Source organism: Mastigoproctus giganteus, chromosome 8 (genome assembly GCF_048544385.1).
Source record: "Mastigoproctus giganteus isolate SK-2022 chromosome 8, ASM4854438v1, whole genome shotgun sequence".
NCBI classification, from domain to species: Eukaryota; Metazoa; Arthropoda; class Arachnida; order Uropygi; family Thelyphonidae; genus Mastigoproctus; species Mastigoproctus giganteus.
In genome coordinates, this window is record NC_143582.1 from 870,603 (window position 1) to 886,044 (window position 15,442).

The following is a 15,442-nucleotide window of genomic DNA, read 5'->3' on the forward strand; positions in this document are numbered from 1 at the left end:
ATTGGAATCCACAGTGTAATCTACCTGCTGGTTGCACAAGGTAGCAAAGCTATAGACAGGGCATATGTCGTATCGTTGAAAAATGCCTAACTTTCCTAGTTATTTTCATATTCAAAACATTAAAATTAAAAAAAAAAAAAAAAAAAAAAAGAGGGAGGGAGGGAGGAGACCAGAGAGTGTACTGAACCAGCGAGGCTAATTATGAGATCATCATTCAACCTGGGAGAGATTCCTTTGGGTTGGAGAAGTATGAACGTATCACCACTATAACCATAAAGACATTTTTAAGAGTGAAGTTGGTAACTACAAATCATTTAACCTGACTTCAATGGTAGGGAAAGTATTATAAGCAATGATTAAGAGTGTAATCTAGAGACATTTCAAAAGAAATGGCATTCTGAAGGATATGCAACATGGTTATTATGGAAAAATCATGTTTAACTAACCTAGTAAGCAATTATGACAGTTTATTTAGATTTTATGAGGGGCATTCAATAAATTATCTACCTACCTATGAAGGAAGTGAGATAGAGGCAAAAATCTTTTTTTTTTTTTTTTTTTCAATATAACTCCCCTGAACTTCAATACACTTGATCCATTTTGTTGGCAATGAGAAAATACCACACAAATAAAATCCTTTGTCCTGTCCATCAAAGAATACACGAAACTTCAGTTCATCATCATCAGCAAAGCAACGTCCATTTTTATTGAGTTGTTTAAATAGGAAAGTAACTGGGAGATAGATCCAAACTGTAAGATGGATAGGTAAGTTCTATAAAGTCACAGTCTCTCAAAGCAGGAGCAACAGCATGTTACATGTGCACTTGTGTGTTGTCCTGAAGAAGCAGCACACCTCTGGAAAGTTTTTCACGGCATTTTTCCTTTATGACATTACTTAGGCTGTACAGTAGGGATAGATACGACTCCCCAGTAACTGCTTGTGTTCCAAGTAGAGAATGTACAAAATTCCCTCGGCATCCCAAAAAATGGTGGCCATAACCTTGCCAGCTGAAGGTTGTGTCTGATATATTTTGGGTGGTGGAGAACCTTTGTGGTTCCATTGCATTGATTCTTGCTTGGTTTCAGAGTCCCAGTGATGAACCCATGTTTCATCACCTGTAACAATGCTGAAGTAGTAAGTTTCAGTATCCCTTCCATAAAACTCTAAATTTTCCTCAACATCATATTCTGAATTGCTTCTGTACAGGGGTCCGATATCCAGGGATCCACCTTGCACTGACCTTAGTCATCTCCAAATGTTCAAGGAGGATAGCTATAACTGTTCCCTCAAATATTTTATATTCCCTAGAGATTTGGGACAACGTTAAGCATCTGTCATTCAGCACAAGGGTTTCCACAGCTTGGTACATTTCTGGAGTGGTCGCTGTCACAGGCCTTCCTGGACGTGGATCATCTTCAATGGACTCTCTACTCCACTTGAATTGTTTTGACCAGAATTTAATTTCACATTGTACTCTGAAGGTGCACTGCTGCCATACACAGCCACCATCCTTTAATGAATGGCCTTTGACCCATTTCCTTCTTTGGTATGAAACTTGATGACTGAATGATGCTCCAATTTCAGCAAATCCATAATCTGATACAGGTGTCTTCTTTCTGTTACAGCACAACCTACAAACATAGTAGGATCAAAATTAGTATGATTCGAGTAGAGGAACACGATAAATCATGAATCATTGAAATATAACTAGATAATTTATTGAACATAGCAAAACATTTGACTCAGTCCCTCATGAGAAGTTACAGTATAAGCTGGAACTTTTTGGCAAGGGACGCAAAGAAAAACAACAAGGAGTTCTTTACTTATGTAAACTCCTTTACTTATGTAAACTCTAGAAGGGGATGAATCAGATTGGTCCACTTGATATCGATGGTTCAACTGTTCATGATGCTGCTCAGGTAGCTAACAAACTAAATCAATATTTTGCATCTACATTCACACATGAGGAGTTATTCAGGAAGGGGAATGCCATAGATGAAGTAAACACTGGCAGTGAGCTAGATGATCTTGTAATAAATGAGTAAAGTGGAGGAGAAATTGTTGAAGATAAACACAAGAAAGGCACCTGGGGTGGATGGGATCTATCCAGTTATATTAAAGGAGGCAGCAAAGGAAGTAAGCAAACCCTTAGCCATAATTATTAGAGCTTCCTTGGACTCAGGGAGGTACCCACAGACTGGAGATGTGCAAATGTAACCCCAATTCACAAAGGAGGATCAAAGGCTGACACAAGTAATTATAGACCTGTGAGTTTAACTTCTGTTCCAGGAAAATTAATGGAAGCACTGGTTAAAGAAGCACTGCAGGATCATCTTGACAAGAATTCAGTTATAGCTCAGACACAGCATGGTTTTGTTAAGGGAAGGTCGTGCCTGACCAATTTGATTGGATACTATGATGTAGTCACAAAAGAATTGGATGCAGGGAATAACTTTGATATTATATATTTGGATCTTAGAAAGGCTTTTGATACTGTTGCACATGAAAGACTGCTGCACAAACTGGAGCAGTGTGGCATTGGAGGCAAATTGCTGCTATGGATAAAGGGATGGTTGAGTGGCAGAAGACAGAGTGGTAATCAATGGACACTGCTCTACGTGGACTAATGTTATTAGTGGAGTTCCTCAGGGTTCAGTGTTGGGTCCATTGTTGTTTTCTGTATTTATAAATGATATTGATGATGGTATATCAGGCTTAATGTCCAAGTTTGCAGACGATACAAAGGTTGGCAGGGTTGTTAAGGACTACTGATGCTATGCTGCTGCAACAGGATCAGGAAAGGTTGAGCAGATGGGCTGAGAGGTGGCAAATGAAGTTTAACATTGACAAATGTAAAGTACTACATATGGGAAACAGCAACCCCAGAGCAACCTATCAACTCTGTGGTACTACACTGACAGTGGTAGAGAATGAGAAGGATCTGGGGGTAATTGTGCAGGCAGATATGAAGTTCTCTGAGCAGTGCAGACGGGCTGCAAGAGTAGGTCATGGTGTCTTATCAATGATATACAGGAATTTTTCTAGCAGGGATAGGGAGGTGATTATTCCCTTGTATAAGGCAATGGTCAGGCCGCACCTTGAGTACTGTATACAGGTCTGGAGGCCTCATTTCAAGAAGGATGTGGAGCTGCTGGAACGAGTACAGAGAAGGGCAACAAGTTAAGTGAACGAAACGAAGGGTTGCTCTTACGAAGAAAGGCTTAAGTTTTGCAAATTGCAGTGTCTGGAGACTAGGCACCGGCAAGGTGATCTGATAGAGGTGTACAAAGCCTTGAATGGTTTGAGCATGCTCAATGCCGATGGGATTCTTCCTCTTGCTCAGAATAATCACCTGAGAGGGCATACATTCAAATTGAGGAAAGACAGATGTAGGATAGATGTGCGGAAATTTGCCTTTAGCCAGCGGGTAGTTGGTTGGTGGAACAGACTTCCATCCCTTGTTGTGGAAATTGATAGCCTAAATAAATTTAAGGCTCAGCTGGACAGGTATTTCAAACGAACGGAGGGGTGAAGTGGAAGGGATTTTTTTTTTTTTTTTGGCTGATGCTGCATAAGCTTGCTTTCTTGCATCATATGCCTCTACTAATGCTAACTTTAGATCCTAAGATGAACTGCAGGGCAGAAGGCAGAGGGCTGTGATCAATGGATATTCTTCAGTTTGTGTAACGTCAGAAGTGGGATCCCCAAAGATTGGTTGGGGCACCCCTGTAGCCAGGAGCAGCAGTGAGTAGCACACGCTTCTTGATTAGACAGAGGTTCGAGCCAGTGACCACCACCAAATACGGAAGATGCGGAAAGGTCAGGGAATGACCACCGCATATCCCCGAAGCAATATGGCCTTAGCTGCTAATGCGCCTAAAAACCAAATAACAAACAAACAAACAAAGATTGGTCGATTTTGATTTTTTATAAACAATATCCATGTAGGGATATACGGCGTGATATCAAAATTTGCAGACTATTTAAAGGTTGGGAAGCCAATAATGACCAATGATAAGCAGCCTCCTTTGCGATGTGCTTGAACAGGCTTTGAGAATGATCAGAAAAGTAGTAGCTATATTTTAATGCAGCAAAATGCAAGGTCTTCAACTTAGGGAATAGCAACTGCAAAATAAATTATAGTTGACTAATGTTATTAATGGAGTCCCCCCCAGGGTTCAGTTTTGGGTCCATTGTTATTTTCTATATTTATTAATGATATTGATGATGGTATATCAGGCTTAATGTCCAAATTTGCAGACGATATGAAGGTCGGCAGAGTTGTTAATGACACTACGCTGCTGCAACAGGATCTAGAAAAGTTGAGCAGATGGGCTGAGAGGTGGCAACTGAGTTTAACATTTACAAATGTAAAGTACTGCGTATGGGAAGCAGTAACCCCAGAGTAACATATCAACTGTGTGGTTCCACACTGACAGTGGTAGAGAGGAAAAGGACCTGGGGGTAATTGTGCAGGCAGATATGAAGTTTTCTGAGCTGTGCAGGCAGTCTGCAAGAGTAGCTCATGTTGTCTTGTCAATGATATACAGGAAGTTTTCTAGCAGGGATAAGGAGGTGATTATCCCCTTGTATAAGGCAATGGTCAGGCCACACCTTGAGTACTGTATACAGGTCTGGAGGCCTCATTTTAAGAAGGATGTAGAGCTGTTAAACAAGTACAGAGAAGGGTGTAAGGATGTAGAGCTGTTAAACAAGTACAGAGAAGGGCAACAAGATTGGTGAATGGAATGGAGGATCTCAAGGCTCTCCCCTAGGGCCTCTACTTTTCGTTGTTTTTAGGCCCTCTACTTTTCTGCACTTCCAATATTCAAGTTGATCTCTATGCAGATGATCTTAAGATCTACTCAGCAGTGAAGGAGATAACCGATTCTCAACAGCTTCAATGCACCATCAATAAATTCTCTCTGTGGCTATCTCTGAATGGCTTGTCTGCTAACCCTCGAAGTGCAAAGTAATCTCTTTCTCATCCTGCAGATCTCCACAACTAATAAATACGGAGTACACTAACTTTGATCAAGTTAATGACTTGGGGAATCTCTTCTGCAGCAATGATAAATTTGATGCCCGTGTCCTTAAAATCACCAGCAAAGCATTCAAAACACTGAGGTTTATCAAACAGAACACATACAAGTTGAAAAACTGCAGATATGCTGTCCTCCTTTATAAAACTATAGTTCTCCCAATCCTTGAATTCAGCTTACCCAAATGGAATCCTCACATGAAAACTTTAACAAATTTCAAGCAGTCAAAAAAAAATTGTGCGTTACCTCACGTTCCACAATCCTCTATTTTATCACAGTGTACTATGAATCGCTGTGTGATTACTTTCGTCTGAGGCCTCTGTGCACTAGAAGAATTACTGCTGAAGAGTCACATTTCTAGCCAAAGTAATCACTGAAACTTATGAAGCATCTGATATCCTTAGTAAAATAAACTTCAATGCTCCTTGTAGACAAATCAGGAACCTTACACTGTTTTGCCTTGAGATTCTGCCACCACAGACTTTATGAAGTTCAGTACTCTAAACAGAATCAGCAAATGACTCTCTCATTGATTTCTCTGACAACTCCCAATCACTGATAAAATCCATCCACAAGTTTGTCTCTTCTCTTAAACTGCAAAGTGACTAGCTCTCATCTAATTATTGTAGTTTATTAGTATTATTTTTAAAATTATTTTTCTATTCTCTAACTAATTAATTTATTATTTGTTTTACCAGTAACTTAACTTAATGCATACCTAGTAGTAGTAGTAGTAGTAGTAGTAGTAGTGGCACTTGATGCAAGAAAGCAAGTGTAGGAGCTTATGCAGCATCAGCCAAAAAAAAAAAAAAAAAAAAAATCACACCATACCCTCCAAATGCCTGTCCAGTTCCTCCTTAAATTTATTTAACCTATCAACTTCCACAACGACAGATGGAAGTTTGTTCCAGCAATTAACCACCCGCTGGCTAAAGGCAAATTTCCGCACATCTATTCTACATCTATCCTTTCTTAATTTGAACTTATGTCCCCGTAGGTTCGTATTCTGAACAAGTGGGAGGATCCCATCAGAATTCAGCGTGCTCAACCCATTCAAGGCCTTATAGACCTCAATCAGATCACCGCGCAGGTGCCTAGTCCTGTTTTGTTCATATGATCTTAATGTTTGAATCTATATCAATGTTTATCTTCTGTTGAATTTCATATTATTGTTATCTATTATGTTCATTGTTCTGCTCTCAGATACACTGTTAATGGTTACCTGTTGTGTATCTTGTTATTAATAAAATAAAACAAAGGGTTGCTCTTACAAAGAAAGGCTTAAGTGTTGCAAATTACAGTGTCTGGAGACTAGGCACCTGCGAGGTGATCTGATTGAGGTGTATAAAGCCTTGAATGGTTTGAGCATGCTCAATGCTGATGGGTTTCTTTCTCTAGCTCAGAATAATTGCCTGAGAGGGCATAAATTCAAATTGAGGAAAGACAGTTATAGGATAGATGTGCGGAAGTTTGCCTTTGGCCAGCAGGTGGTTGATTGCTGGAACAAACTTCCATCTGTCATTGTAGAAGTTGTAAACTTAAATAGATTCAAGAACTAACAGAACTAACAAACATTTGGAGTGGATGTGTGAAATGAGAAGGGTGTGTGCACGTGGTTTTTTTTTTTTTTTTTTTTTGGCAGATGCTATATAAGCTTGCTTTCTTGTATCATGTGCGTTTGCTTATGCTAAAGCTAAAAAATGTGGATGTCACGAAAGTAGTGGTGAAAGTAAAGTCAAGCATCACATAGCATTTGTAAAATATAGAGGTACATCAAATGAAATGTGCAAGGTCTCTAGGTTTATAAAGGATGTTTGCATCTGTGACACAAATATTCTTTACAAAGCTAAAATGGTAGTGCATGAATAAGGTACATGATTTAAATCTGAAGTGCCCTACAAAGTGAGAGAGGGGATATCTTCAAGTTTTTATTTACCAATCAGAAAACATGCATGCTACAGCAGATTCAATTAAAATATATAAAATGAAAGTTTTACTTCTAAACACTGCTCAACTGTCCACTTTGACAAACCACATTATTTGTAGTTCAACTTACATTTGCTAATAAAGGCTACAAGCTGAGAAGGGTTAAAGCACATCAGACTTAAATGGTATTGCACCATTGTTTATTATTTCTGTAAACATGTTTACTCAGGCTGATTGCATGTTGTGCAGAATGAAAAACTCTGAATAATTGATGAAAGGAACCCTACTCCCTCTGGTTGAGATCAGCTAGCTAACAGCCTTGATTGAAGAGAGAATCAAACCAGACCTCACCAAATGGGTGAAAAGTGGTTAAACACTATACTGGAAATCAGAGGAATTATAATTAATACACACAGACTGCTTGAGCACATACACAAAATAGATTCCAGTTTGGCATAAATTCTCTAATAAAGGCCATCCACCACATAATGAGACACCAGTGACTTTGAAACAGCTGTCCTAGTGATCCTCAGATATCTAGTGTGTAGCAGACTTGCATTTTTTAATTTGCATGCAATCACCTGTTCAAGTGATTGTGCGTTTAAAAACGGGAGGTAATAGCAATATAAACAGAACCACAGACAATATGTCTTTAAGATCAATGTAAGCCCAAGCCGAGTCTCATACGTGAGAGCAGAATGATCCCCAAATTCAAGAATGCTTTAAGTGCACCAATTTTATTAATTTCAGAGAGATTCTGCTTATATTTATATTTTAAATTCATTACTAAATGATTAATAGAAATAAATAAATAAAAATATAGTATTATATTTTTTAGTATTTTTTAGTAATTATATTATTTAGTATTATTACCCCAAACCTAAGTGATTTCATCATGCACTCCAGACAGCCCCTTTCAACTATAACGCTAACAAAACAACACCTTATAAATACCATCAATAGACTTCCTAATAAATCTACAATTGGTCCTGACGGCTTCCCTCTCTTCATGGTTAAAGTGTGTAGTGCCTTCATTGTGGAGCCCCTTCTTGTAATCTTTAATCGCATATTGAAGTCCGGATCAATCCCGACAATGTGGAATCACTACAGGGTACAACCCATACCCAAAAGAAGAAACCCAAAGGAACCTAAGGACTTGAGACCGATCTCAGTGGGTTGCTCTCTATTAAAAGTGTTTGAGAAAGCTATCTTATCAGCACTGATCGACCAATGCTTCTCTCATAGACCGAAACATCTGCATACCGTGATCTCCAAAAGATCTACATATACAAACCTACTGGATACCCTATATAAAATTCAAACTGCTCTCAACAGTAAATCTCAGCTAGACGTCATCTTCCTGGATATTTCATCTGCTTATGATAAGCTCTCAATTCCCGCTCTCATCAACATTCTGGAAAAGTACTTTGGCATTACTGGAAGCCTGCTTAAAACCATCAGCCGCATCCTTACACCAAGACAACTCATCATCAGCTATAAATCCTTCCAACAGGAGTGCAGTATAACGAGAGGAGTACCACAGGGAGGTGTCCTATCCTGTGTGCTGTTCGCCGCTGCCCTTGAACCCTTCCTCGCAAGGTATACTGATTTCTCATCGTATGCAGACGACCTCAAATTATACATAACATCTAAAGAAGCTGAACAAACTCACCTGACTAATCAGCGAGTCTCCGTCCTAATCGACAGCCTTGTAGCATATCTACTGCAAATAGGTCTGGAAATAAATGCATCAAAGTCAGCTCAACTTACCTTTACAAAAAAGAGAATAAAAAATGACATCACAGCCTATCACAACGGAGTGCAGATAAGGAAAGTGAAGTCTCACACCGACCTCGGCTTGACTTGGGACGAGGGCCTCACTTTTCAGAACCATTTCTCGACCATGAAAACGAAGACTTTCTCGGCGATGTGGGCAATTCGACAAGAGCTGACGGGGTTACTGAACGTAGATGTAGTCAGAGGATACGTCCAGCGGTGCCTACAACCTATCGCACTGTATGCATCAGCAATCTGGTCTTCTGCCCCGACGTCGTACATAAATAGATTCCTCGCAGTCGAGTACTGGGTAATGCGATGGATGAACAGGGTCACGGGCAATGCTTTCACCATCTCCAGGGCTGTGTTATATACCAACTTAAATATTACTCCCTGGAGAGTTCACATTGCATCCAGGAATATTCTTCTTCTTTCTCAGATGCTTACCGGTGTGATTGACGCCCCCAGTCTTCGAGGACTTATCTCTACTCCACGTGCTGGATGCAGTAATGACAGTCCCTACCTACCGTTGCATTCTACACTATCCAACCTGTGCTGTCTGAAGAACTTCTTCCCAAACAACGCAGTGAACCTTTTCAATTCATTGACAATAGACCCTGTGAAATACTCCGAAAGTAAGCAGTACAGAGTGAAGAGCATCTCAGAAGCGCACTGCTTACTTCAACTATAATCTTGACAATGAGTGAATTTGTAAACAATATTGTAAATATACACACTTGTGTAAATTATTGTAAATAATTGTAATTTTTGCTTTTTGTACACCCTTCTTATATTGTATATAATTGCAATTCTTGCATTTTGTACACCCTTCTAGCCGGTCGGCTGTGTATAAGGGGTGAAAGCAAACACTTGCTATTTTTTTTTTAATAAACGGATTTTAATAATAATAATAATAATAATAATAATATTATAAATTGATAAGTAGAGCACTCCAACATCAAGGTAATTCAATGGAATATGAAGGTTCCGCTTCCTTCATCACTTATTTTATTTTTTCAAGAATTTCTTTTAGGACTCAATAAACCATTCAAAACTACAAAATAAACATGGATTTTTTTTTTTTTTTTTATGAAAACCCCCCCCAGTACAGTACTTAGTACCATGCATGGCTGCAGTGTACAGGTTGAAGGTTAAGAAGATGAAAGATATTTGTTGATATTAGATGTGAATTTCTGCAAATTGTAATTTTCAGGAAATATGTACGAAGGGAGGTTTGTTCTAGAAAACAGAAACTGAAATAATATATGAGGAAGGAAGAAAAGTTGGTTCTGTGAGTTTGAAGTTGGACAATAAAAGGATGCTGATTGGTTGTGATATGTGTTTAGCATTAGTTCGGGCATATGATGCAAGAAAGCAAGCTTATAGAGCATCAGCCAAGTTTGGGACTGGTTTGGAAGAGAGCAAGAATTACAGAACTACGGGCACTGCTCTTCCGAATCAATTCGGAAGAACAGTGCTCGTAGAAGTATCTACTGAAAAGGCATATATCAGAAACAACATCTATGAGACGGGGAGTGGAGAAACTATGTTACAGATGGGTTATTAATTAATCTAACTGCCCTGTTTTGAATGAGTCTAGAAAACAGAGAGAGGGGTTTTGGGGGCAGAGCCCCAGATGTGGGAACAATATTTCATAATTGGAATATCCCAATTTACCCCCAAACACTGCTTGTCCACAATGGCAAATTTGTACACAATGACATGCTGTTTGGAAAAGTAATGCCAAAAGGGAAAGTGAATGCCCACTTTTCAGATACAGAGAAAGCAATATTTGAGATGTACTTATGCCAAGAGAGAGAGAGAGAGAGAGAGAGAGAGATTAAAAAGTCACAGTAATCCCTAATAGAGATATGTGACCTTGCCCAGGAATATGAGTGTCATCAAAGATAAGCATAGGAACAGAAGAATCCTTTTTGCGAGATATAAACCGGGACTTATAAGACAGTTACAGAAAGATTGAAATTAGCCAAGTTTTCTTTGCCCCACTGGAGAATCAACTGAGAGATCGGCATTTAATGAATTGGTGTTTATTCGAAAAGTTGAATATTCAAAAAGTTAACTGAAAAGTTAAAGCTGGTTGTACATATGCAGGGTAAGATTTCCCAAATTGGAAGGTGGACTGCAATGTTTTATAATCAGCAAAACTATGGATAGGATTTACAGTCAATGGAAGGTCATTAATATACAAGAGAAAAAGAGTGGGAGAAAGAACTGAACCTTGAAGAACCAGAATTAGTGAAGAAGTTAAAAGACAGACAGCCATCTACCACAGTGAGAAAAAAATGGTTACTTAAATAAAAAAAAAAAAAAATGGCAAACCATAAGATGGAAGCTTATTTAGAAGACCTTTATGCTAAAAATTATCAAATGTTAAAGGACAACTGTTTGAGTTTCACCAAACTTTAGAACAGGTGCATGTACTCATGCATGCATACTAATGCTAGGAGCATTGTAAATAAATTTAAAGAATTTGAAGTACCGATTAAGTCATGAAATGCTGTACAGACAGGATGGGAAGGGGGGGGGGTTATGCGGTTAGTTTAGTTTGGTTTGGTTTAAAATTTTAACGGTGCATTAGCAGCAGTGGCTATTATGCACCAACGCTGTTAGTTAAGAAGCATATTAAATCTACAGCAGTGCATCAAGTCAACATAGGTGACAAGTGCAATATTAAGTCAAGTTTAGTGATATAAACTCTGGGAAAGCAAAAATGAGGGTAGGAGTGTGTTATAGGCCTAATGACTTTGTACAGTACAATGAACTGTACAAAGAATTAGTGGCCAGTAAATCAGAATGTTTTATAATGGAGGATTTTAACTTTCCAACGTTTACTGGAATTTATTCGACATATGTGGGAAGGGTTTTTTTTTCCACCTTTTTGGTTGATGCTTTATAAACTTTTCGCCTTGTATGATTTGCTACTACTAACTACTAGCATGAACTTCGCGAGAACTCAATTAAATTCCTCTTTTTGCTAATACAAAGCAGAAATATCACTATAACTAAGAATGTAGCCTACAACCTAACTTAATGAAATTCGGCCTGTGATCCATCACTTGCCGATTTCTACTGTACAGATATAATACACAACAGCATATTATGCCTGTGTTTTTGATAAAATAAACTACTACATAACCTGAAGGTAGCGAAATTGCCAGCCATTACAAACAAATTAATGTTTATTCGAACGTTTGCTACAGTCTCGTACGTCAGTGACAAAAACTTAGTATAATCATCCAGCACATACATGAAAAAAAAAAATAATTATTCATCACGTTGAATAACTTTGTTTTGTGAGGCACCAAATAGCATAAATTATAAAAGCCCAATATTTCAAAACTGCATTAAATCGAAGCACAAGTGCTTCGAGAGAGTACCGTCTAAAGAATAATAACGGAAGGAAAACACAAAACGTTCACGATATAACAATATCTAATAAAATCCCTGCTTTGTTCAATTACTGAAGTGTCAGACTTACCCATCGACTTGTTCAATTTTACCCTGCACTGACGTTTCATCTCTGAATTCAATTGTGGTCTCTTTCCCCTCAAGTGCTTGTAACAAACACACCAAAGTCTTTGAAGCAATTGCTCGCTCACGAAAAGACATTATAAAACAAAACTTTAATTCCTGGTCATAAAATGGCGCCAACCACCAAATGACGCATGAACCGCTCCAAAACAATAATCAAAATCAACTCAGCGCCACCTTTAAATATAGACTACTGTGGAGTGAAATTAATAATAATAATTTAACTAAAGGAAGTTAAGGATTTCAAAAAGGAGCCCAACTGAACTACAATAATTGAATAAAATAAAGCTCTATAGAAATGGTTCCCAAACTAGACAGATCTACAGACCCCTTCACAAATCAAAAAAAAGTTTGCGTATCCCTATACAAGGTGTCTCAAAAATATTGCTACAAACGTTTAGGGGAGGTAGGTAACATCTAAAGCAGTGATTTTCAACCATTTTTTAATAACGGCACCCCTAAGTAATTTATTTTATTTTGCGGCACCGCTACTCAAGTTTCTGCCTGTTAGATCCGATTCTCTTTCTGTATGTATATATATATATATATATATATATATATATATATATATATATATATATATATATATATATATATATATATTATGTGAGGTAAAAGTTAGGCAAAAATAATAAAAATAAATAATATGGCTATGTAGCTATCATTAGAGGCAGCAAATGCACATCCTCCACATGATGCCTATTTATATCTGATAATTAAAATAAATATGATATTTAAAATAACAACATCAGCCAGTAGTACGGCAATAATGCAGAGCGAAACGAAACCCAAAATAATATAAAATAAACAAACAGGGAAGGGAAGGTAGAGATAATAGGACAAAAAGGTAGTCGATAATCCCCTGTATAATTTAGTCAATTAAGTCATTAAACCCAATTAATAAAACATGATATAAATTTGAAATAATGCCAATTATATTTATAATTGTTTTAATTATTTATTATTTATAAATTATTTATAATTGGCATTATTTCAAATTTATATCATGTTTTATTAATTGGGTTTAATGACTTAATTGACTAAATTATACAGGGGATTATCGACTACCTTTTTGTCCTATTATCTCTACCTTCCCTTCCCTGTTTGTTTATTTTATATTATTTTGGGTTTCGTTTCGCTCTGCATTATTGCCGTACTACTGGCTGATGTTGTTATTTTAAATATCATATTTATTTTAATTATCAGATATATATATATATATATATATATATAATTAAATGTAATTATATATATAGAATAGAATAGAATAGAATCTTTAATTGCAGCATGATAGACATACAATTAGTCCCGTCACGGGACTAATTGTATGTCATTTGTAAACCCCTGGCATGGTGGTGCCAGGGGTTTACAAAACATATTTACAAAAGAGATATACATTAGAAAAACATATAAGTTACATCAGATTATTGGAAGGCAACAAAGCACAGTTTTACAATTTCAGTTCGACGAGGATGCCCATCCTGTATTTTTTATTATTGACCACTTCTTGGAGGTCCCCGTCGATGGCTTGCAGTGAGGGCAGCATTTGCTTTGGCAGGAATCTCTCAGTTAGTACTAGCCGGTTATGATTTGCTAGCAGCAGTATATAATTTTTTTTCTTTATATAGACATACTAAGTAAACATCAATTCCAGATCACCACAAAATTAAAAAGATACTGTACACCTTTTTATAATGAAATAAACATATAAATTAAAAAATAATAATAAGTTTAAGTAACTTAAACCCAAATTACGTGGTACCCCTGGAATGTTGTTGCGGCACCCCGGTTGAAAACCAATGAACTAAAGGAGCGTGAATCGCATAGGAACCCATAACCGGAACGTCATCGTAAGTCGGTAGACGGCGCTGTTCATCAGTTCGCGAGAGGGAAATTTTCTGGTTTAATCATTGAAGCAGTAGTCGCCGCACGGAGAGCTTGCATCGATATACGAACTGTGAGCTGGCAGACCTAGTGTATAGATTAGCAGAGGGCAATGGACGAGCCGCTCAATGAATTTATGGAGAACGCTTCACAGACAGACATGTACCGGACCACCGTTTGTTTGGGCGTGTGCTTCAAAATTTGTGCAATTATGGGTCATTTAGAGGTAATAGGGGTAGTGCGCGCAGACCACGTTCGACGCGAACTCCTGCCATGGAAGTAAATGTGTTGAATGCCATCCAGAATAATCCTACTACCAGCACACGTGCCGTTGCCTCTGCCTTAGGAGTGTCTCGTTGCAGTGTACAGCGTGTCTGGCACGACGATTCCTTACACCCCTTTCATCTCCAAAGGGTTCAGTTATTGGTCTCCCAAGATCATCCTGCACGTGTGGCTTTTGCGCAGTGGTTTCTCCAAGAAAGTGTTCAACAAGACTTAAATTTTCCAGCCTATGTTTTGTTCACGGATGAGGATTATTTCACTCGGGAAGGCTTATTCAATCAGCACAATGCTCATGTGTGAGCTCGCGATAACAGACACGGTGTGCGCCCCCATGCGGCACAACATCGCTTCGCAAAAATGTGTGGGCAGGTATGGTCGGTGACTGCTTAGTCGGCCCATACCTGTTACCATCCAGCATGCACTCTGCTAAATATCGGATCTCTCTTGAGCAAGTTCTACCAGGGTTACTTGACGATGTTCCAGCAAATGTGAGACGCAACATTTGGTTTCAACATGACGGGGTGCCTGCCCATTATGGAAGGTGTGTTCGTGACCATTTGAACAGGCGTTTTAGGGGTCGATGGATTGGCCGTGGTGGACCCGTTGCCTGGCCCCCACGCTCACCTGATTTATCGAGCCTTGATTTCTTTCTGTGGGGGAGCCCTCAAATCTTTCGTGTATGAATCGCCTGTGGAGACGGAAATGGATCTCGTGGTGAGACTCTTCTGCGCTGCTGCTACTGTCAAAGAAACTCCAGGTGTGTTCGACCGTGTCCGCCAACCCATGCTGCGTCGGGTCACGCATGCACCGCGTCTCATGGTGGAACCTTCGAGCATCTGTTGTAACATCATGAAATGCATCTATCTCGTACTCCATTGTTAATATTATGTCAAATAAATGTTTGACAAATAAATCATTTCTGCTTCTTGTGCCTCTGTTACTACTTTCCCGTGACGTTTCCGGTTATGGGTTCCAATGC